We start from the raw sequence: 22,730 nt of genomic DNA on the forward strand, positions 1-22,730 counted from the left end.
TTGTTTGCTGACCCCATTCTGGGCCTTCTCTTTTATATTCCTTAAATTGTATGCCTGTTTCCAAAAATTATAATAAATAAAAGGACGCCTGTTGTTTTTATTACCAGAAAAAAAATAAAAAATAGAGGCCTGTTTTTACAAAATAAAAAAACAAAAAAAATAGAGGCCTGTTTTTACAAAATAAAAAAACAAAAAAAATAGAGGCCTGTTTTTACAAAATAAAAAACCAAAAAAAAAAATAGAGGCCTGTTTTAAAAAAAAAACAAAAATAAAATATTGAGGCCTGTTTGTTAAAACAAACAAACAAAAAAAATAATGTAAAAAAATAAAACATAATTATATTATTGAAAATTTCAAAATATATATATATATATATTTTTGACTATCAACATTTTTTACAAACGCACAAGTGAATGTACACCGAATATTAAAAAATCAGTTTAGTAATGAACAAAATGTGTGACTTCTTCTTTCAATGCTCAATATCAGTTTGTTTAAAGTTAATAGTTGTTTACAGTGACAATGGTGCTTATTTACTAAAGGAAAATACACTTGGCACTACAAGTGCTCTATGATAACCTAGGAGAAAGCCAAAAAGAAAGGCAAGCAATAAATATAATTCAAGATTTGATCAAGATTTTTTATTTTAACAAATTAAATATTTTGGGGCATTGCAATGGCCCCCATACCCATAAAATAATCAACATATTGATCCCGAACTTGACGGGCACTTTGGGGGGCCAAGCCAGTACGGACAGTATCCAGGCCCATCAGATTGTCACTAATAATAAGTCCGGCCTCAGGCCCAACTGGTAAAATATAATTTGGGGAATGTTTGTTCAAAAAGTTGTGCAGGATGCAGCACGCTAAAATTATGTAATTAAGTTTGTACTCAGAGTCTCATGTAATCATATTGGAAAGGTCTGAGTGGAAACGGGAAAAGTGACCTGGGGTGTGCCGAAAGAAACATGGTCAGTATGCCTAAAAGGGGGCATACCCAAGTAGAAGTAAAAGAGTAGAGATAGCAAGAAAAAGGGGAAGGGTGGGTGGGACACGAGAGACACTGTCAACAGGCAAGGAGGAAGGAGCAAGGGTTTAAATACATCCCGACTCCTCCTACAAAATCAGGCTGACCTGCGGTCAGCCTTCCATTTGTACTCAGAGTCTCATGTAATCGTATTGGAAAGGTCTGAGTGGAAACGGGAAAAGTGACCTGGGGTGTGCCGAAAGTCACATGGTCAGTATGCCTAAAAGGGGGCAAAAATAAGACAGTAGTATGGGCTAGCAAACGATTGATGAAAAGTAACCGTATGTGACATTGAGCAGCCAAACTGCATGAAAGCCCATGACATCTCCACAAGTGGATCCGGGACGTATCCGGAGATGCATGCTGAATTTCACCTACCTAACTACTCCCCAACGTGAAACATGGACCCCTTGGAGAGAAGCAGCGGAAACTGCACCTATCCTAAAAGAATGGCCAACCTAGGTATGGGAGCAGGGTATGGCAATGTTTTATGCACTGCGCTAGTGAAGAAGGGAGCACCAGGGACAAGAAAAGTGGCCCATCCCTGTGTACTTCCGCTGATGCCACCATGAGTCAATCTAGGACTGTGACCGGGAGCCAGCCTGTGGAAAGCTTGAGCTGAGAGGGGCAAAAGGCAATGAACGCAAGTAGATATAGAATGTATGTAACAAATAGAACCTAGGACACTGAGACGGAAAAACCTGGAAGGTATCCCAGGCCGTGTAACCAGCCTTCCTAGGCTTAAACTGACAATGACTTGTAGACCAAGCTTCAATTGTAGCATGAAAGCCAGGATGTTGTAGCAAAGGGGTACGTGGCTGGGACCTGCTGGAAAATCAGGTAACTAAAATGAGACAGAACATCTGCTGCTGTAAACACTACCTTACTGATGAACCTATAGTAATAGAAAAATGGAACTGAAAGGGCAGCCAAATCAGCCTACATACAACAAAGAGTAAAGACCTGGAACTGTTTGACACCATCTGAGGTAGACTGATTGTCTGTGCGATCACCGGCCCAACCATCTCCCCTTGCCGTCCGAGGGACAGAGGAAAATGACGTTAGTTCCCATAGAACAGCGGAACCCTGTTTGAAAACTATGATGAGGAGTAGGGATGAGCTTCGTGTTCGAGTCAAACCCATGTTCGACTCAAACATCGTCTGTTCGCCCATTCATCAAATTGCGAATGATATGGGCCGCTCGCGCCAAATTCATGTGGCACGTCACGGCCCATAATTCACTGCGGCATCGCAGTGCATTGCTGGCTGATGATTAGCCAAGCATGCACTATGACCCGCATGCTTGGCCAATCACAGCGCCGTCTGAACAGAGAGCTCAGGGGATTTAGTACACGCCCCACACTATATAAGGCCGCCTGCACGGCGGCCCTGTGTAGTGTGTGTTCCGGCATTGAAAGAGATAGACAGAGAGACAGTGTCATTTGATTTAAGTTAGATAGATTAGGCAGGACAGTCAGTGAGTTAGCTGCACTTACAGTGTAGTGTGTGTATATATATATATATGCATCCCAGCTGTTGTGTGTATGTATGTATATATATATATATATATATATATATATATATATATATATATATATATATATATATATACACTGTATTCATTTTAGCTAGATCTGTTCCGGTAGCTAGACTATTTACAGTTAGTGTAGTGCGTCCTCCTCACAGTGTTCAGTTAAAGCTACAAGTTAGTTTAGTGTGACCTCTGCACAGTGTTCAGCTAAAACTACAAGCTAGTGTAGTGCGTCCTCCTCACAGTGTTCAGCTAAAGCTACAAGTTAGTGTAGTGCGTCCTCCTCAGTGTTCAGCTAAAACTACAAATTAGTGTAGCGCGACCTCTGCACAGTGTTCAGCTAAAGCTACAAGTTAGTGTAGTGTGTCCTCTCAACAGTGTTCAGCTAAAACTACAAGTTAGTGTAGTGCAACCTCTGCACAGTGTTCAGCTAAAGCTACAAATTAGTGTAGTGCGTCCTCCTCACAGTGTTCAGCTAAAACTACAAATTAGTGTAGTGTGACCTCTGCACAGTGTTCAGCTAAAGCTACAAGTTAGTGTAGTGCGTCCTCCTCACAGTGTTCAGCTAAAACTACAAGTTAGTGTAGTGCAACCTCTGCACAGTGTTCAGCTAAAGCTACAAATTAGTGTAGTGCGTCCTCCTCACAGTGTTCAGCTAAAACTACAAGTTAGTGTAGTGCGAGCTCTGCACAGTGTTCACCTAAAGCTACCTGTAGAAGGTTGGTGGTGTTTTCCTGATCCTATCACTACCGCAGACAGCTAAATAAGCTCAAAGTTATTTTTTGCGAGCTCTGCACAGTGTTCACCTAAAGCTACCTGTAGAAGGTTGGTGGTGTTTTCCTGATCCTATCACTACCGCAGGCAGCTAAATAAGCTACAAGATATTTTTTTGCGAGCTCTGCACAGTGTTCACCTAAAGCTATCTGTAGAAGTGTCAGAGAGGTTACCTGATTGGGCGTTGTCGCGCGTCAGGGCGCGTTGGTGCGCGCGTTCCTTGCGGGTGCGCGGGCGCCTGCCTCTATGGGCACTGGTGTTGGCATTCCGGCTGGCCGTGGCGGAAGCGGTGGTGCCCGGGCGCGTACGCGCATTCGCGTTAGCGCGTTCGCCAGTGGGCGCTACTATGTGTTGGTCTGGTGGTGCCGGTGTGCCGCTCGGGCGTGCCGTTTAGCGACAATCAGCCTATTTTGGCCTTCCTCTCCCCCTGATCAGTGCTGCCTGATCAACAGCTCCGTGCCTAGTTCCTGTTTCCTGTTTCCTGTTCCTAGTCCCTGTGTTCCTGATCTGTTGACGACCCGGCTTGCCTTTTGGACCCTTCTGACCTCCGCCTGCATCTTACCCCGGCTTGTTTGACCTCGCTTCTGCCTGCTCCTTCTGTACCTCCGCTGCCCGCCTGTTGCCGAACCAAGTCTGTGCTTGACCTGTCTTTAGCTCCTGCTCAGCATCCGTTGCTTGTGCCTCTGACTATCATCTGCTGTTTGAAGACTGCTAGCTTCCGGAATACGGACTCCTGCACAGGCTCTCATACCACTCCGCACTCGTGTGCCTCCTGTCTGCTCTACCAGGAGCCTCGAGTCGGATACGTAAGGGAGCCTACCCTCTGCCCAAGTGGACTCTCCGGTCTGGTAAGTGAGAGACCTGACGTGGTGGCATGTCAGGCAGCAATGACTGAGTCCGGGCAGGGGGCCTCCCCCAAGGATGGATTTTGTAGGCACCTCGTGGGCCTTACCCAAGCAGTCAAGAGCCTACAAGAAGGCTACACCAGGTTAGAAGGTCAGGTCCAAGCCCTCTCAGCAGCTCCTCCCCCTCAAGGGGCATCATCTGCCGGACTACCCCCAGCACCCTCCGTAGTAATGCTTCCTCCGGAACCCAGGGTACCCGCACCCGAAAAATTTACTGGAGATCGTCGCAAATACTGGGCCTTCTGTAACACCTGCGAGCTCTATTTTGCGTTACAGCCTCGTACGTTCTCTCTGGACGCCACTAAGGTGGGATTTGTCATTGCACTGCTGTCCGGCGAGCCCCAGACCTGGGCCCATCATCTAATGGAGCAGAAGTCTAGATCCTTGGATAACCTAGATGCTTTTTTCCTGGCCATGTCACAGTTATACAAGGATCCTCAACATGCTACTACTGCTGAGGCAGCCTTGCATTCCCTGCAGCAAGGCCGCAGAGCGGCCGAAAAAACTACGCAGTTGAGTTCCGACGTTGGAGCTCTGATACAGAGTGGAACGACGCTGCCTTGCGTCATCAATATTGGATGGGGTTATCTGATCCCCTTAAGGATGAGCTGGCACGTGTTGAGATACCCCAGACTCTGGATGAACTTATAAACCTGTCTATTCAAATTGACTGTCGTCTTAGAGAAAGACGCTCTGAGAGATCCTCTAGTCATCCTCGTCCTATTTGGATGCTCCCTAGGGTTCCCAGCTCTCCCAACCAATTACCTCTCTCCTCTACTCCAGCTTACATGGGACACCCGTGACACCGACTCAGTGTCTTTGTTTGGATTCTGATACCAAGCTTTGCCAATCCCTTCCCGAGGCCTACCGGGATTTCCAGGATGTCTTCAGTAAGAAAGGGGCAGAGACCCTTCCAGTTCACAGGCCTTATGACTGCCCAATAGAATTCTTACCTGGAACCGAAGTTCCCTTTGGGAGGATTTTCCCACTAACTGAGCAGGAGCTAGGCACCCTAAAAAATTCAGCTGGTGCAGGCATCTTCTTCGTGGAGAAGAAGGATCACACCCTACGCCCCTGTATCGACTACCGGGAATCACTGTAAAATCACTGTAAAGAACAGATACCCGTTACCTTTAGTACCCAAGTTATTCCAAAGGCTGGGAACCGCAAAAGTTTTCACCAAATTGGATCTCCGCGGGCGTACAACTTAATCCGCATAAGAGAAGGGGATGAGTGGAAAACGGCTTTCCGTACTCGATTTGGGCACTTCGACTATCTTGTCATGCCCTTTGGCATGTGTAACGCGCCAGCCACCTTCCAACACTTTGTCAATGACGTATTCCGTGACCTCCTAGACCTCTATGTCATAGTCTATCTGGATGATATCCTGATTTTCTCCGCTTCTCTGGCCGACCACCGCAGGCATGTGCGGAATGTTCTCACCCGACTTAAGCAACATGGGCTCTATGCAAAACTTGAAAAATGTGAATTCGAGCTTCAATGCATTCAGTTCCTGGGCCTGATCATCTCCCCTGAGGGCATCAAAATGGATCCCCAAAAAGTACCTGCTATTCTGGACTGGCCTGCACCTATTGATAAAAAAGGGATACAACGCTTTATTGGCTTTGTCAACTTCTATAGAAAATTCATAAAAGGATTCTCCTCAATAATCGCTCCCATTACTGAACTCACCAGACAAGGAAGTCGGTTTTGCTGGACTCCTAAGGCACAGTCGGCCTTTGAGGAACTCAAGGCCCTATTTACCTCAGCCACCATTTTAAAACACCCCAACCCAGCTCTACCATTCGTGTTAGAAGTTGACGCTTCCGAAATTGCGGTAGGAGCCGTACTCTCACAACGACAAGGCATCAAAGCTCTTCTGTACCCTGTGGGGTTTTTCTCACAAAAACTTTCATCTTCCAAGAGAAATTATGATGTGGGAGATCGTGAACTCCTGGTTATTAAGGCGGCCTTAGAGGAATGGCGTTATCTTCTGGAGGGTGCTGCTTATCCCATCCTGGTCTACACGGACCATAAAAACCTAGAATACCTGAGAACGGCTAAGAGGCTAAAACCACGGCAGGCCAGATGGGCACTTTTTTTCTCGATTTCAGTTCCACGTCACCTTCAGACCCGGATCCAAAAATATTAAATCTTACGCACTCTCACACATGTTCCATGATTCGGAAGAAACCTTACCTCCAGATACCATCCTTCCCCCTGGGAATTTCTTGCTTCTACAAGAAGACATAATCTCTCAGATCAGACGGGCTTCTTTGGGGGCGACGCCACCCGCTGGGGCCTGTACCAAGGATGGCCTGTTTTGGCATGAAAACAAGATTGTGGTCCCCGAAGAATTAAGGGTACAGGTATTAGAACTGTGTCATGATCACAAATTAGCTGGACATTTCGGCTCACGAAAAACGAGTGATCTGGTACTACGTACCTTCTGGTGGCCTCATCTCATTAGGGATTGTAGAAGGTTCGTTGATTCCTGCAATACTTGCGCTAGAAGCAAAACCAGCCGGGCTAGAGCTTGGGGACTATTGAAACCTCTCCCAATCCCAGAGAGACCATGGAGTATGATCTCAATGGACTTTGTCGTCGAACTCCCCCCATCAGAAGGCTTTTCCTCAATCTTTGTCGTGGTAGACAGATTGTCTAAAATGGCTCATTTCCTCCCAATGAAGGGTACTCCATCGGCCACGGAGACAGCTGATATTTTTTATTAAGGAAATTGTCAGGCTACATGGAGTTCCGAAGAGTATAGTTTCTGACCGTGGTGTCCAGTTCACCTCCAGATTCTGGAAGGCCCTTTGTGGTTCCTTGGAAATTGAGTTGGTGTTCTCCTCGGCCTACCATCCCCAGTCTAATGGGCAAACGGAGAGGACGAATCGGACTCTGGAGCAGTATCTCCGCTGCTTTTCCGCCTTCTCTCAGGATGATTGGGCTCCCCTACTCCCTATTGCGGAGTTCTCTTACAATAATTCCTTGCATTCAGCCACCAACCAGACTCCATTCTATGCCAACTATGGCTTTCATCCAACCTTTTTGCCTGGATCAATACCTGAGTGTTCTGTTCCTGCAGTATCTGAGACCCTGAATTTCTTCTCAGTAGATAACAAACTATTACAAGATACCATGGCCAAGGCCCAAGAAGGATATAAGAAGATTTTTGATAAAAAGAGGCGTGGAGAACTTGTGTTGGAACCTGGCAACCCAGTATGGTTATCAACCGCCAATCTGAAGCTGGCATGTCCATCTAAAAAACTAGGCCCTAAGTTCCTGGGGCCCTTCCTGGTAAGGAGGAAGATTAACAATGTTGCCTATGAGCTTGATCTGCCAAATTCTCTGAAGGTGCACCCGGTCTTCCACGTATCTCTACACATGCTCCAGGAGGATGCCCAGCATTTAGAAGGCTCTGATGATGATACTGAGCTAGATGAAGGCAGTAACGTGAGCACGGACAGAGGGGGTGCCCAAGAAGGACAACAATCTGGCAGTCATGCTCCCCCTGCTGCAGCATACTGCCAGGTTTGCTCCAGTGATGAGCAGGGAGGGGATGATGAGGTCACTGACTCAACGTGGGTGCCTGATAGGAGAGCGGAGGAGGAGGAGGAGGCACATCACCAATGAGGCAGGATGCCCTCCAGGGGCCAGCCTAAGGGCAGCACACTGACTGCATCACACCCCAAAGCTCCGCATGTGCAGGGCGCTGCTGTCTCTGCGCATTATTCCAAAAGTTCTTTAGTGTGGGCCTTTTTTGAGATGAGTGCATCAGATCGCACCGCTGCTATTTGCAACATATGTCTCAAGCGTATCTCGCGTGGCCAAAACATCTCCCGCTTGGGCACCACATGCTTGACCAGACATAGGTTGACCTGCCATGCAGTTCGTTGGCAAGCGTATCTAAAAGACCCACACCAAAGAACAAAGAGGACCTCTCCTTACTCCTCATCACCCGAGATCTCCAACCCCACTATACCTTAAGTCCTCTCTGAGACCTGCACTGAGAGGAATGAAGGTGTAGAATTAGGTGTGTCACAGCCAAGTACTTGTGGGCAATCTGCCTTCGGTACACCGACGTCAGATTGTACCAGGCATATTTCCCTGCCCCAGATGCTGCACCGCCGAAAGAAGTTCGCTCCCAGCCATCCACATGCCCAGCGGTTAAATGCTAGCTTGGCAAAATTGCTAGCACTTCAACTGCTGCCTTTTCAGTTGGTAGACTCTGCCACCTTCCATGAGTTTGTGGAATGTGCGGTTCCTCAGTGGCAGGTACCCAAACGCCACTTTTTCTCATGGAAGGCGATTCCGGCTCTCTACTGGCATGTGGAAGGCAATATCTTGGCCTCACTGGACAGGGTGGTCAGTGGTAAGGTGCATATTAACACTGACTCATGGTCCAGCAGGCATGGACAGGGACGTTACCTAAGTTTCACCGCGCATTGGGTGACTCTGCTGGCAGCTGGGAAGGATGCAGGACAAGGTGCAGTAGTGTTGGAGGTTGTTCCACCATCACGCCTCCAAAATTCCACTACTAATGATTGTGACACACCTCTCTCCCCCACCCCCTCCTCTTCTTCTTCCTCCATGGCCTCTTCCTGTGCTTTGTCCTCGGAACCAGCGGTGCACTGTAGCCGTTCAAGGGGCTACGCAAGTATGCAGGCCAAAAGATGCCATGAGGTGCTTGAGCTGGTGTGCTTGGGGGACAGGAGCCACACTGGGGCAGAGGTTCTGTCAGCTCTGCAGGGGCAGGTTCAGAGGTGGTTGACGCCACGCCAACTTAAGGCAGGAATGGTGGTTTGCGACAATGGCACCAACCTCCTCTCTCCCCTCCGACAGGGACAAATGACCCATGTGCCCTGTTTGGCTCACGTCCTTAACTTGGTGGTGCAGCGGTTCTTGGGCAGATACCCGGGCTTACAGGATGTCCTGAGGCAGGCTAGGAAAGTCTGTGTGCATTTCTGCTGGTCATATAATGCCAGTGCTCGGCTGGCAGACCTCCAAAAGGAGTTTAACCTGCCCAAGAACCGCCTAATCTGTGACATGCCCACCAGGTGGAACTCAACGTTGGCCATGCTGCAGTGGCTGCACATGCAGCAGAGGGCCATCAATGAGTACCTGTGTGACTATGGCACCAGGACAGGGTCAGGGGTGCTTGTTTTTTTTTCCCCACGCCAGTGGGCCATGATCAGGGATGCATGCACTGTCCTGTCACCATTTGAGGAGGCCACGAGGATGGTGAGCAGTGACAGTGCATGCATCAGTGACACTGTCCCCCTTGTCCACCTGTTGGAGCACACGCTGCGTTGAATAATGGACAGGGCACTTGAGGCTGAACAGAGGCAGGAAGAGGAGGACTTCCTTAGCTCTCAAGGCCCCCTTTATCCAGACAGTGTTCCTGCGTGCCCACCGATCACACAGGAAGAGGACGAGGAGGAGGAGGATTGTGTCAGTATGGAGGTGGAGCCTGGCACTCAGCATCAGCAGCAGTCTTTAAGGGATCAGTCCCAAGAAACACATGGACTTGTACGTGGCTGGGAGGAGGTGGCTGCGCACCATGTCGTCCTTAGTGACCGAGAGGACTCCGGACCGAATGCCTCAGCAAACCTACGCTGCATGGCCTCCCTGATCCTGCAAAGCCTGCGGAAGGATCCTCGTATTTGTTGCACAGTATGCAATTGAGCTACTGGCCTGTCCTGCATCCAGCGTTCTTTCGGAATGCACATTTAGTGCTGCTGGAGGATTTGTAACCGATCACAAGGTGCGTCTGTCCACCGACTCGGTCGATCGACTGACCTTCATAAAAATGAATCAGTCTTGTATCACCACCAGCTACCAAGCACCTGATGCTGATGTAACTGAATAATTTTTTTTTGAAATCTCAGATTCCTTCAAAGACTGCCTATGCTGATGCTAAATGACTATCCTGAGTAATTATCCTCTTCCTCCTCAATGATCACGGTGATAGCTTGTAAGAACATTTTTGGTTCTGGGTGCCGCCACCAGTGCCTAAGGCCCAGTTTTTCAGCCCCTGTTTAACAGGGGCGTGTAATTACACTTTTTGATGCAATACTTTGCAGCAGGGCTCGTTTCTGCGTTCCAACTAGAGTATCTGTGAGGGGTTGCATTGTTGTGGCACCAGCACCAGTGCCTAAGGCCCAATTTTTCAGCCCCTGTTTAACAGGGGCGTGTAATTACAATTTTTGATGCAATACTTTGCAGCAGGGCTCGTTCCTGCGTTCCAACTAGCGTATCTGTGAGGGGTTGCAGTGTTTGTGGCACCAGTGCCTAAGGCCCAATTTTTCAGCCCCTGTTCAACAGGGGCATGTAATTACAATTCTTGATCTAATATTTCACAGCAGGGCCCGTTTCTGTGCCCACCAAGAGCGAGTGAGGACTTACAGTGTTGTGGCACCAGCACCACCACCACCACCAAAGGCCTAATTTTTCAGCCCCTGTTTAACAGGGGCGTGTAAATACAATTTTTGATGCAATACTTTGCAGCAAGGCTCGTTCCTGCGTTCCAACTAGAGTATCTGTGAGGGGTTGCAGTGTTATGGCACCAGCATCAGTGCCTAAGGCCCAATTTTTCAGCCCCTGTTTAACAGGGGCGTGTAATTACAATTTTTGATGCAATACTTTGCAGCAGGGCTCGTTCCTGCGTTCCAAATAGAGTATCTGTGAGGGGTTGCAGTGTTGTGGCACCAGCACCAGTGCCTAAGGCCCAATTTTTCTGCCCCTGTTCAACAGGGGCATGTAATTACAATTCTTGATCTAATATTTCACAGCAGGGCCCTGTGAGGGCTTACAGTGTTGTGGCCACAACAACATCTAAGGCCCAAATTTCTGCTGAGTATATAGGGCAGGCCCCTACTTTCAAACATCCAACTTACAAACGACTCCTACTTGCAAACGGAAGGAGACAACAGAAAGAGAGATTAAATCTACCCCTAGGAAGGGATATTCTCTTCTGTAAGAATTAATATGGGAAAAACATTTCTCCTTTTCACTGATGCTTTATCACCAATCCTTGTTTCACAAAAAAACCCAAATTTTCAAAAAACATTTGTCATTGGGACAAAAAGTGAGGTGAAATCTTCTGAAGAAGAGCACAGACAGCAAAACAAATGTCACAGGGGTGATAACCCTTCCCTATGTTTTCCAAAAAGCTTAAAATAGATTTTTTGGCTGGAGCTAAACACGTTAAAAATGTACCAGTTCAAAGTTACAAACAGATTCTACTTAACAACAAACCTACAGTCCCTGCCTTGTTTGCACCGCCTTTATACTGCTGTTCAGAGTACAGAGCCTGTATACTGCTGTTTCCTTTTTTAATTTGGGTGCGGGGTTCCCCTTAATATCCATACAAGACCCAAAGGGCCTGGTAATGGACTGTGGGGTACACATGCCGCTTGTCTCACTGATTTTCATCCATATTGCCAGGACCCGACATTACATTAAAGCCGCAAGCAGTTTTAAATGACTTTTTTTTCCTTTAAAAATGACATTTTGTGCAGGGACTGTTCTAAGCACGGGAAACATGCGGCACTTTACAGGCATACTATAGACACCCCCCAGGTACGATATTTAAAGGAATATTTCACTTTTTTTTTTACTTCACGCATCATTAACCGCTTAACAACCGGCCCATAGCCAAATGACGGCTACAGGGCGGTTGTTTAACTCTGGGAGGACGTCCAGGGACGTCCTCCCAGAATTCTGCTCTCGCGCGCCCCCTAGGGCGCGCACTCGAGAGCATCCGTGACCGCCGGGTCCAGAGGACCCGGCGCATCACAGATCCCGGTAAATGGCCGCTGATCGCGGCCGTTTACCATGTGATCGCTCTGTCAAATGACGGAGTGATCACATGTAAACAAACCGGCGTCATCTGATGACGCCGGTTCCTCTCCTCCCCTCTGTGTACCGATCGGTACGCTGTGAGCGGAGAGGGAGATGGATGGATGGCTGCAGCGTTGTGGGCTGCATGTGTAGTGCCCACAGCGCTGCACAGAGACATCCAGCCATCCATCCATCCATGCTCAGCCATCCCCACTACTATGCATGCCCTGCAATGCCCTCTGCAATGCCCCACAGTACTCTGGTATGCCCCACAATACCCCTGCAATACTCTGCCATACCCTGCAATACCCCTGCAATACTCTGCCATACCCTGCAATACTCTGCCATACCCTGCAATACCCCGCCATACTCCGCAATACCCCGCCATACTCCGCAATACTCTGCCATACCCTGCAATACCCCTGCAATACTCTGCCATACCCTGCAATACTCTGCCATACCCTGCAATACCCCGCCATACTCCGCAATACCCCGCCATACTCCGCAATACCCCGCCATACTCCGCAATACTCTGTCATACCCTGGAATACCCTGCAATACTCTGCCATACCCCGCAATACTCTGCCATACCCTGAAATACCCCGCAATACACTGCCATACCCTGCAATATCCCGCAAAACTCTGCCATACCCCGCGATACCCAGCCATACTCAGTGATACCCAGCCATACTCTGCAATACTCAGTGATACCCAGCCATACTCTGCAATACTCAGTGATACCCAGCCATACTCTGCAATACTCAGTGATACCCAGCCATACTCTGCAATACTCAGTGATACCCAGCCATACTCTGCAATACTCAGTTATACCCAGCCATACTCTGCAATACTCAGTGATACCCAGCCATACTCTGCAATACTCAGTGATACCCAGCCATACTCTGCAATACTCTGCCATACCCAGCCATGCTCTGCAATACTCTGCCATACCCAGCCATGCTCTGCAATACCCCGCAAAAATCTGCAATACTCTGCCATAACCTGCAATACTCTGCAATACCCCGCAATACCCAGCCATACTCTGCAATACTCGGTGATACCCAGTCATACTCTGCCATAGCAAGTCATACTCGGCGATACCCAGTCATACTCGGCGATACACTGCAATACCCAGCCATGCTCAGCCATACTCGGCCATGCTCAGCCATACTCGGCCATGCTCAGCCATGCTCAGCCATACTCTGCCATACCCAGTCATACTCGGCGATACTCTGCAATACCCAGCCATGCTCAGCCATACTCGGCCATGCTCAGCCATACTCGGCCATGCTCAGCCATACCCAGCCATGCTCAGCCATACCCAGCCATGCTCAGCCATACCCAGCCATGCTCAGCCATACCCAGCCATGCTCAGCCATACTCTGCCTCTGTATGTGGCCAGGCTGTGGAAGTCTCACACATGTGGTATCGCCGTACTCAGGAGGAGTAGGAGAATCTATTTTGGGGTGTCATTTTTGATATGTACATGCTATGTGTTATAAATATTGTATAAATGGACAACTTTGTGTTAAAAAAAAAAAGCGTTTTAACCACTTCTGGCCTTCCGTCATACGACGTCCTTGACTTTGTGTGGGGATATCTGAATGATGGGTGCAGCTACAGGCATCATTCAGATATCATCTTTTTCAGCCGGCGATTCCCTACACCATAAGAACGATCATAGCGGCTGTTACACTGCTTGATCGTTCTTACGGGAGGCGAGAGGGGACGTCCCCCCCTCCCGCCGCCCTCCGGTGCTTCTACCGACTCACCGCTACGATCGATGCCAGGATCTTTTTTTTTTTTTTTAATTTCAGGCACAGCCTAGAGGTGAGATGTGGGGTCTTATTGACCCCATATCTCACTGTAAAGAGGACCTGTCATGCCATATTCCTATTACAAGGGATGTTTACATTCCTTGTAATAGGAATAAAAGTGATCAAAAAATTTTTTTTTGGGAAAAAAGTGTCAAACTAAAATAAATAAAGTAAAATGAACAATAAAAAAAAAAAAAAAAAATTTTTTAAAGCGCCCCTGTCCGTGTGCTCGCATGCAGAAGCAAACGCATACGTAAGTCCCGCCCACATATGAAAACGGTGTTCAAACCACACATGTGAGGTATCGCTGCGATCGGTAGAGCAAGAGCAATAATTTTGGCCCTAGACCTCCTCTGTAACTCAAAATTTGTAACCAGTAAAAAATTTTAAAGCGTCGCCTATGGGGATGTTTAAGTGGCGAAGTTTGGCGTCATTCCACAAGCGTGTGCAATTTTGAAAGGTGAAATGTTAGGTATCTATTTACTCGGCGTAACTTCATCTTTCATATTATGCAAAAACATTGGGCTAACCTTACTGTTTTGTTTTTTTTTAAAGCAAAAAACATTTTTTTTTCCAAAAAAAACGCGTTCGAAAAATTGCTGCGCAAATATCGTGCGAGATAAAAAGTTGCAATGACCGCTATTGTATTCTCTAGGGTCTTTGCTAAAAAAACATATATAATGTTTTGGGGTTCTATGTAATTTTCTAGCAAATAAATGATGATTTTTACATGTAGGAGAGAAATGTCAGAATTGGCATGGGTGCTCCAGAATGCCTGAAGGTGCTCCCCTGCATGTTGGGCCTCTGTATGTGGCCACGCTGTGTAAAAGTCTCACACATGTGGTATTGCCATACTCAGGAGTAATAGCAGAATGTGTTTTGGGGTGTAATTTGTGGTATGCATATGCTGTGTGTGAGAAATAACCTGCTAATATGACAATTTTGTGAAAAAAAAAAAAAAAAGAAAAAAAAAAACTTGATTTTGCAAAGAATTGTGGGAAAAAATGACAACTTCAAAAAACTCACCATGCATCTTTCTAAATACCTTGGAATGTCTTCTTTCCAAAAAGGGGTAATTTGGGGGGTATTTGTACTTTTCTGGCATGTTAGGGTCTCAAGAAATGAGATAGGCCGTCAGTACTTCAGGTGTGATCAATTTTCAGATATTGGCACCATAGCTTGTGGACGCTATAACTTTCACAAAGACCAAATAATATACACTAATTTGGGTTATTTTTATCAAAGATATGTAGCGGTATAAATTTTGGCCAAAATATATGAAGAAAAATTACTAATTTTCAAAATTTTATAACAGAAACGAAGAAAAATTAATTTTTTTACAGATTTTTCGGTCTTTTTTCTTTTATAGCGCAAAAAATAAAGAACCCAGCGGTGATTAAATACCACCAAAAGAAAGCTCTATTTGTGTGAAAAAAAGGACAAAAAATTCATATAGATACAGTGTTGCATGACTGAGTAATTGTCATTCAAAATGTGAGAGCACCAAAAGCTGAAAATTGGTCTGGTTATTAAGGGGGTTTAAGTGCCCAGTGGTCAAGTGGTTAAAATCACTGCTCCTGAAAAAACGGCCGTTTTTAAACTTTTTTTTGCATTGATACATGTCCCCTGGGGCAGGACCCAGGTCCCCAAACCCTTTTTAAGACAATACCTTGCAAATTAGCCTTTAAAATGAGCACTTTTGATTTTGAACGTTCAAGTCCCATAGACGTCAATGGGGTTCTAACGGTCGTGCGAATTTTCGGTCCGTTCGCAGGTTCTGGTGCGAACCGAACCGGGGGGTGTTCGGCTCATCCCTAATGAGGAGTAGGGATAAGCTTCGAGTTCGAGTCGAACTCATGTTCGACTCGAACATCGGCTGTTCGCAAATTCGCCGAACAGGGAACAATTTGGGGTGCTCGCGGCAAATTGGAAAAAAGTCTATGGGAGAAATCAAAAGTGCTAATTTTAAAGGCTTATATGCAAGTTATTGTCATAAAAAGTGTTTGGGGACCACGGTCCTGCCCCAGGGGACATGGATCAATGCAAAAGAAGAAGAAGAGAAGAAGAGAAGAAGATGAAGAAGATGAAGAGAAGAGCGGGAGCCTCCCCCCATGCCATGGGTGTGGAGTGGCCAGAGGAGAAGAAGATAGAAGACGCCGCGGAGGAGATGCTGGACGAGAACACTGGAGGAAGAACCAGAAGAGCCAGAAGAACCAGAAGAAGAAGAAGAAAATGAAGGAAGATAGAAGAAAGAAGAAGCATTTAAATAAAGGAATTGTCAAAAACTGTCTCTTGTCATTTTTAACATTTTTGACAGTTTTTTAGTGAAATGGTAGGGGTACTTTTGTACCCCCTTACCATTTCACACGGGGGGGGGTGGGATCTGGGAGTCCCCTTGTTAAAGGGGGCTTCCAGATTCTGATAAGCCCCCTGCCCGCAGACCCCCACAACCACCGGCCAGGGTTGTGGGGATGAGGCCCTTGTCCTCATCAACATGGGGACAAGGTGTTTTGGGGGGCTACCCCAAAGCACCCTCCCAATGTTGAGGGCATGTGGGCTGGTACGGTTCAGGAGGGGGGGCGCTCTCTCATCCCCCCCCTTTCCTGCGGCCTGCCAGGTTGCGTGCTCGGATAAGGATCTGGTATGGATTTTTGGGGGGACCCCGCGCCGTTTTTTTTTTTTTTTTGGCGCGGGGTTCCCCTTAAAATCCATACCAGACCTGAAGGGTCTGGTATGGAATTTAGGGGGACCCCCACGTCATTTTTAAAAAAAAAATTTGGCCGGGGTTCCCATTAATATCCATACCAGACCTGAAGGTTTTTGGTTGGGGGTTCCCCTGTGGGGAATTCCCATGCCGTTTTTATCAATGAACTTTTATGTGTATTATCAGACCGGCAATGCAATAGCCGCGAGTAGTTTTAAATGACTTTTTTTCTTTGAAATGTCATTTTGCTGTCAGACTGTTCTAAACATGCGCCCCTTTACAGGCATACTATAGACACCCCCCAGCTACGAAATTTAAAGGGATATTACACTTTTATTGTTTGACTTCAAGCATTATTAAAATCACTGCTCCTGAAAAAATGGCCCTTTTTAAAACTTTTTTTTGCATTGATCCATGTCCCCTGGGGCAGGACCCAGGTCCCCAAACACTTTTTATGACTTTTTATGACAATAACTTGCATATAAGCCTTTAAAATTAGCACTTTTGATTATTCATGTTCGGTGTTCGCATGTTCGAACGAACTTTTTTCCTGTTCGCATGTTCTGGTACGAACCGAACAGGGGGGGTGTTCGGCTCATCCCTAATGAGGAGGAAATCACCCACACAGTGGATGACTACCTGACAGCATACTACATGGGAGAGCCATGTACAGAACCCCTAACCGGAGCTGAATAGATGGAGGCAAAGTCTTCAGTATCTGCTGCAGGTGAGATGACCTATGCAAACGAGAACAAACACTGTTATAAACAAGAGTTAACCAAATGAATCCCAACCTACCTTAAGAAAAAGGAAAATCTCATGCTTCCCTTACTGATACTGATATGAAGGTGACCGAGAATAAAGGACAAAGTAACTGTTATGCAGGATTGAAAATGTGACACTCTCCAGAAACTAGCAAGGCCGAGATACTGAGGCATGTGAGGCAGATTAAAAACGTAACTCAGGCCTATGCAACCTGAAGACGTGTCAGGCAAGAGACATGAGAAGTGTGATGTCATGACTTATGAACTCGTAGAAGACATGTGAGAAACGGATGAGGAGATTTGCCACTATACGAGCCAATTAAAAACGATTGTCTCAAACCTTTGGAACCCAAGAACGTAATAAGCAACCCTGCTGAGGAGCGTTGCCGTGAGATCTAATGTGTAGATATGAACCTGACTTGTATATGAAATAACAATGACAATGAAAGGAATGTACGTACCAGTCTCAAGAAACTAGCCGAACTGAGTTACCTGAGGCACATCAGGCAAATTAAAAACGTAAACTCAGGCCTATCCAACCTGAAGACGTGTCAGGCAAGTGATGCGAGTAGTGAGATGTCATTAAGTATGAACTTGTGACGTGGTCATGAGCGAACGGATGAGGAGACTTGCCACTGTACAAGCCAATTAGAAACGATCAACTCAATCCTTTGGTACCCATAATGTGATAGGTAACCTATGCAGTGGAGTGTTGCCGAGAGACCTAAGGTGTAGATGAACCTGACTCATGAATGAAATAAAAATAAGAAATGTATGTTGTGCCGGACTGAAAATGTACCAGTCTCAGGAAACTAGCCAAGCCGAGTTACCTGAAGTACACCAGGCAAATTAAATGTAAACTCAGGCCTATGCAACTTAAGAGACGTGTCAGGCAAGTGAAACGAGTAGTGAGATATCATGACGTATGAACTTGTGACGTGGTTACAATGAACCTGAAAATGTGTCAGGCAAGTGAAAACTTATTGAACAGAAACAGAGATGTAATGTATGTAACACGGATGAGGAGACTTGCCGCTACACAAGCCAATTAAAAACGACCAACTCAATCCGTGCGAACCTGAAACGAGACAGGTAACTGCAGTGGATAATGCCAAGACTAACCATGAAAATATAACTAAAATGATGAAAACATATGCATGATACCCAGCAAAATTATGAAAATAACAACCACGAACTGAATGAAAAAACACACAACTGGGTGAGGAACATAACTGCGTGAGAACCGTGAGCAGACTGAGAAAAGTAACCTGCGACAGGAATGTAAGCTGTGTGAAGGAACGTAACTGAGCAAGAACCGTGAGTAGCTTGAGCAGCATGAGAACCGAGGCTGCATGAGAAACGTAGTTGCACGAGCATGTAAACTGTATGAGCAAAGTGAGATACGTGGAAACCCGGGGAAAATGTGCGTCACATGTAAAACCGCAAGAGAAACATGACATTGCATGAGAAACGTAACATCGCAAGAGAAACGTAAAATTTCATGAGAAACGTAAAATCGCATGAGAAACGTGACATTGCATGAGAAACATGACATTGTATGAGAAACGTAAAATCATATGAGAAACGTAAAATCGCATGAGAAACCTAACATTGCATGAGAAACGAAAAATCGCATGAGAAACCTAAATCGCAAGAGAAACGTAAATCACAAGAAAAACGTAACATCGCAAGAGAAACGTAAAATCGTACAAGAAATGTAAAATCGCAAGAGAAACGTGACATTGCATGAGAAACGTGACATTGCATGAGAAACGTAAAATCGCATGAGAAACGTGACATTGCATGAGAAACGTGACATTGTATGAGAAACATAGAATCACATGAGAAACGTAAAATCGCATGAGAAACCTAAATCGCAAGAGAAACGTAAATCGCAAGAAAAACGTAACATCGCAAGAGAAACGTAAAATCGCACAAGAAATGTAAAATCGCAAGAGAAACGTGACATTGCATGAGAAACGTGACATTGCATGAGAAACGTAAAATCGCATGAGAAACGTGACATTGCATGAGAAACGTGACATTGTATGAGAAACGTAGAATCACATGAGAAACGTAAAATCGCATGAGAAACCTAACATTGCATGTAAAACGTAAACTCGCATGAGAAACATAACATTGCATGAGAAACTTGAAATCGCATGAGAAACGTAAAATCGCATGAGAAATGTAACATCGCAAGAGAAACGTAACTTTGCAAGAAAAACATAACCGCTAGAAAACGTAAAAATGCAAGAGAAATGTAAAATCGCATAAGAAACATAAAATCGCATAAGAAACGTAAAATAGCATGAAAAATGTAAAACCGCAAAAAAAAAGTGACATTGCATGAGAAACGTAACATCGCAAGAGAAACGTGATATTGCATGAGAAACGTGACATTGTATAAGAAACGTAGAATCACATGAGAAACGTAAAATCGCATGAGAAACCTAACATTGCATGAGAAACGAAAAATCGCATGAGAAACCTAAATCTCAAGAGAAACGTAAATCGCAAGAAAAACGTAACATCGCAAGAGAAATGTAAAATCGCACAAGAAATGTAAAATCGCAAGAGAAACGTGACATTGCATGAGAAACGTGATATTGCATGAGAAACGTAAAATCGCATGAGAAACGTGACATTGCATGAGAAACGTGACATTGTATGAGAAACTTAGAATCACATGAGAAACGTAAAATCGCATGAGAAATGTAAAATCGCATGAAAAATGTAAAACCGCAAGAGAAACATGACATTGCATGAGAAACGTAACATCGCAAGAGAAACGTAAAATCGCATGAGAAATGTAAAATCGCAAGAGAAACGTGACATTGCATGAGAAACGTAAAATTGCAAGAGAAACGTGACATTGCATGAGAAACGTGACATTGCATGAGAAACGTAAAATCGCATGAGAAACGTGACATTGCATGAGAAATGTGACATTGTATGAGAAATGTAAAATCGCATGAGAAACGTGACATTGCATGAGAAACGTGACATTGTATGAGAAACGTAGAATCACATGAGAAACGTAAAATTGCATGAGAAACCTAACATTGCATGTAAAACGTAAACTCGCATGAGAAACATAACATTGCATGAGAAACTTGAAATCGCATGAGAAACGTAAAATCGCATGAGAAATGTAACATCGCAAGAGAAACGTAACATCGCAAGAAAAACGTAACATCGCAAGAAAACGTAAAAATGCAAGAGAAATGTAAAATCGCATAAGAAATGTAAAATCGCATAAGAAACGTAAAATCGCATGAAAAATGTAAAACCGCAAGAAAAACGTGACATTGCATGAGAAACGTAACTTCGCAAGAGAAACGTGATATTGCATGAGAAACGTGACATTGTATGAGAAACGTGACATTGTATGAGAAACGCATGAGATGAGAATCACATGAGAAATGTAAAATCGCATGAGAAACCTAACATTGCATGAGAAACGAAAAATCGCATGAGAAACCTAAATCGCAAGAGAAACGTAAAATCGCACAAGAAATGTAAAATCGTAAGAGAAACGTGACATTGCATGAGAAACGTGACATTGCATGAGAAACATAAAATCGCATGAGAAACGTGACATTGCATGAGAAACGTGACATTGCATGAGAAACATAAAATCGCATGAGAAACGTGACATTGCATGAGAAACGTGACATTGTATGAGAAACGTAGAATCACATGAGAAACGTAAAATCGCATGAGAAACCTAACATTGTATGTAAAACGTAAACTCGCATGAGAAACATAACATTGCATGAGAAACTTGAAATCGCATGAGAAACGTAAAATCGCATGAGAAATGTAACATCGCAAGAGAAACGTAACGTTGCAAGAAAAACGTAACATCGCAAGAAAACGTAAAAATGCAAGAGAAATATAAAATCGCATAAGAAACGTAAAATCGCATAAGAAACGTAAAATCGCATGAAAAATGTAAAACCCTCAAGAGAAACGTGACATTGCATGAGAAACGTAACATCGCAAGAGAAACGTAAAATCGCATGAGAAACGTAAAATCGCAAGAGAAACGTGACATTGCATGAGAAACGTAAAATTGCAAGAGAAACGTGACATTGCATGAGAAACGTGACATTGCATGAGAAACGTAAAATCGCATGAGAAACGTGACATTGCATGAGAAATGTGACATTGTATGAGAAACGTAGAATCGCATGAGAAACGTAAAATCGCATGAGAAATGTAAAATCGCATGAGAAACGTAACATCGCAAGAGAAACAAACATCGCAAGAGAAACGTAACATTGCAAGAAAAGCGTAAAAACACAAGAGAAACGTAAAAACGCAAGAGAAACATGACATCGCATAAGAAACGTGACATCGCATGAGAAACGTAAATCACATAAGAAACGTAAAAATCACATGAGAAATGTAAAATCACCTGACAAAAATGTGACTGAGAACAAGATACGAAAGCTGTGACATTTGAGAGCTAAGTTAAAACTGATTGTAGACTGAACAAATTTTTTTTTTTTTTGTCCAGTTCCTAATAACTGGCCAAAATGCACTACAACGGGCAATGTGGGCACCCACTCACCTGACAAACCTGCAGTCAAAACCACGGTGCTAGGTGCAAGAAAGCTGTCTAATCCCCAACTGCACTGGGTGCCAGCATGGGGTCCCAGCAGTGGATTCCTCATCCATGCTCCTAACACCCAGTGCCAGTACCCAGCTTGGCGGTTCTGGCGGACTGGCCGAACCGGGGCCATGAATGCCTTAGAGCCTTCTCCCTGGCTGCCATCTCCGGCATCCAATATGGCTGTGACGTCATATATCAAGGAGGATGACGGGAAATGTAGTTTCCGATATGCCATGCTGCATATTCCGAGACTTACATGCCCACAGACACACCCAGCCCACACTTCTGACTGGTAAGCAGGAATCTGCACACCAGTCAGAATGAACCAAGACTAACCCACTCCCTCAGCCATGCCTACAACCACTGCTATGAGTCCAACCCACACTACCCTCGTCCATCCCATTGCCTGGACAAGCCCCGCTCCTCGGACATACGGCCAGTCTTTAGACTGAGTGGCACCGCCCCCTCCATGCTCTGAACTGACTCTACACTGTCCGGGGATGACCGGGGGAGGATGGATGGGAATCGGATGATGGAGCAGCGCATCGCAGTGGGGTGAGAAAATAAAGATTTACCGAGGGTGGAGGAGGCGACCCTGGAGACCGAGGCTGGGCGCTGCCATTCACCTGATCTGTGCGTGAAAAGGCAGGCAGCACCCCCTCGAGACTCCCAACCGCATAAACCGCAGGCGTGAGTGCCTAGAGAAACAATATGAACCTGCTGCAGCCCAACCCGAGCTACC

This window comes from Aquarana catesbeiana, linkage group LG13 (genome assembly GCF_042186555.1).
Source record: "Aquarana catesbeiana isolate 2022-GZ linkage group LG13, ASM4218655v1, whole genome shotgun sequence".
In the NCBI taxonomy this organism is placed as follows: Eukaryota; Metazoa; Chordata; class Amphibia; order Anura; family Ranidae; genus Aquarana; species Aquarana catesbeiana.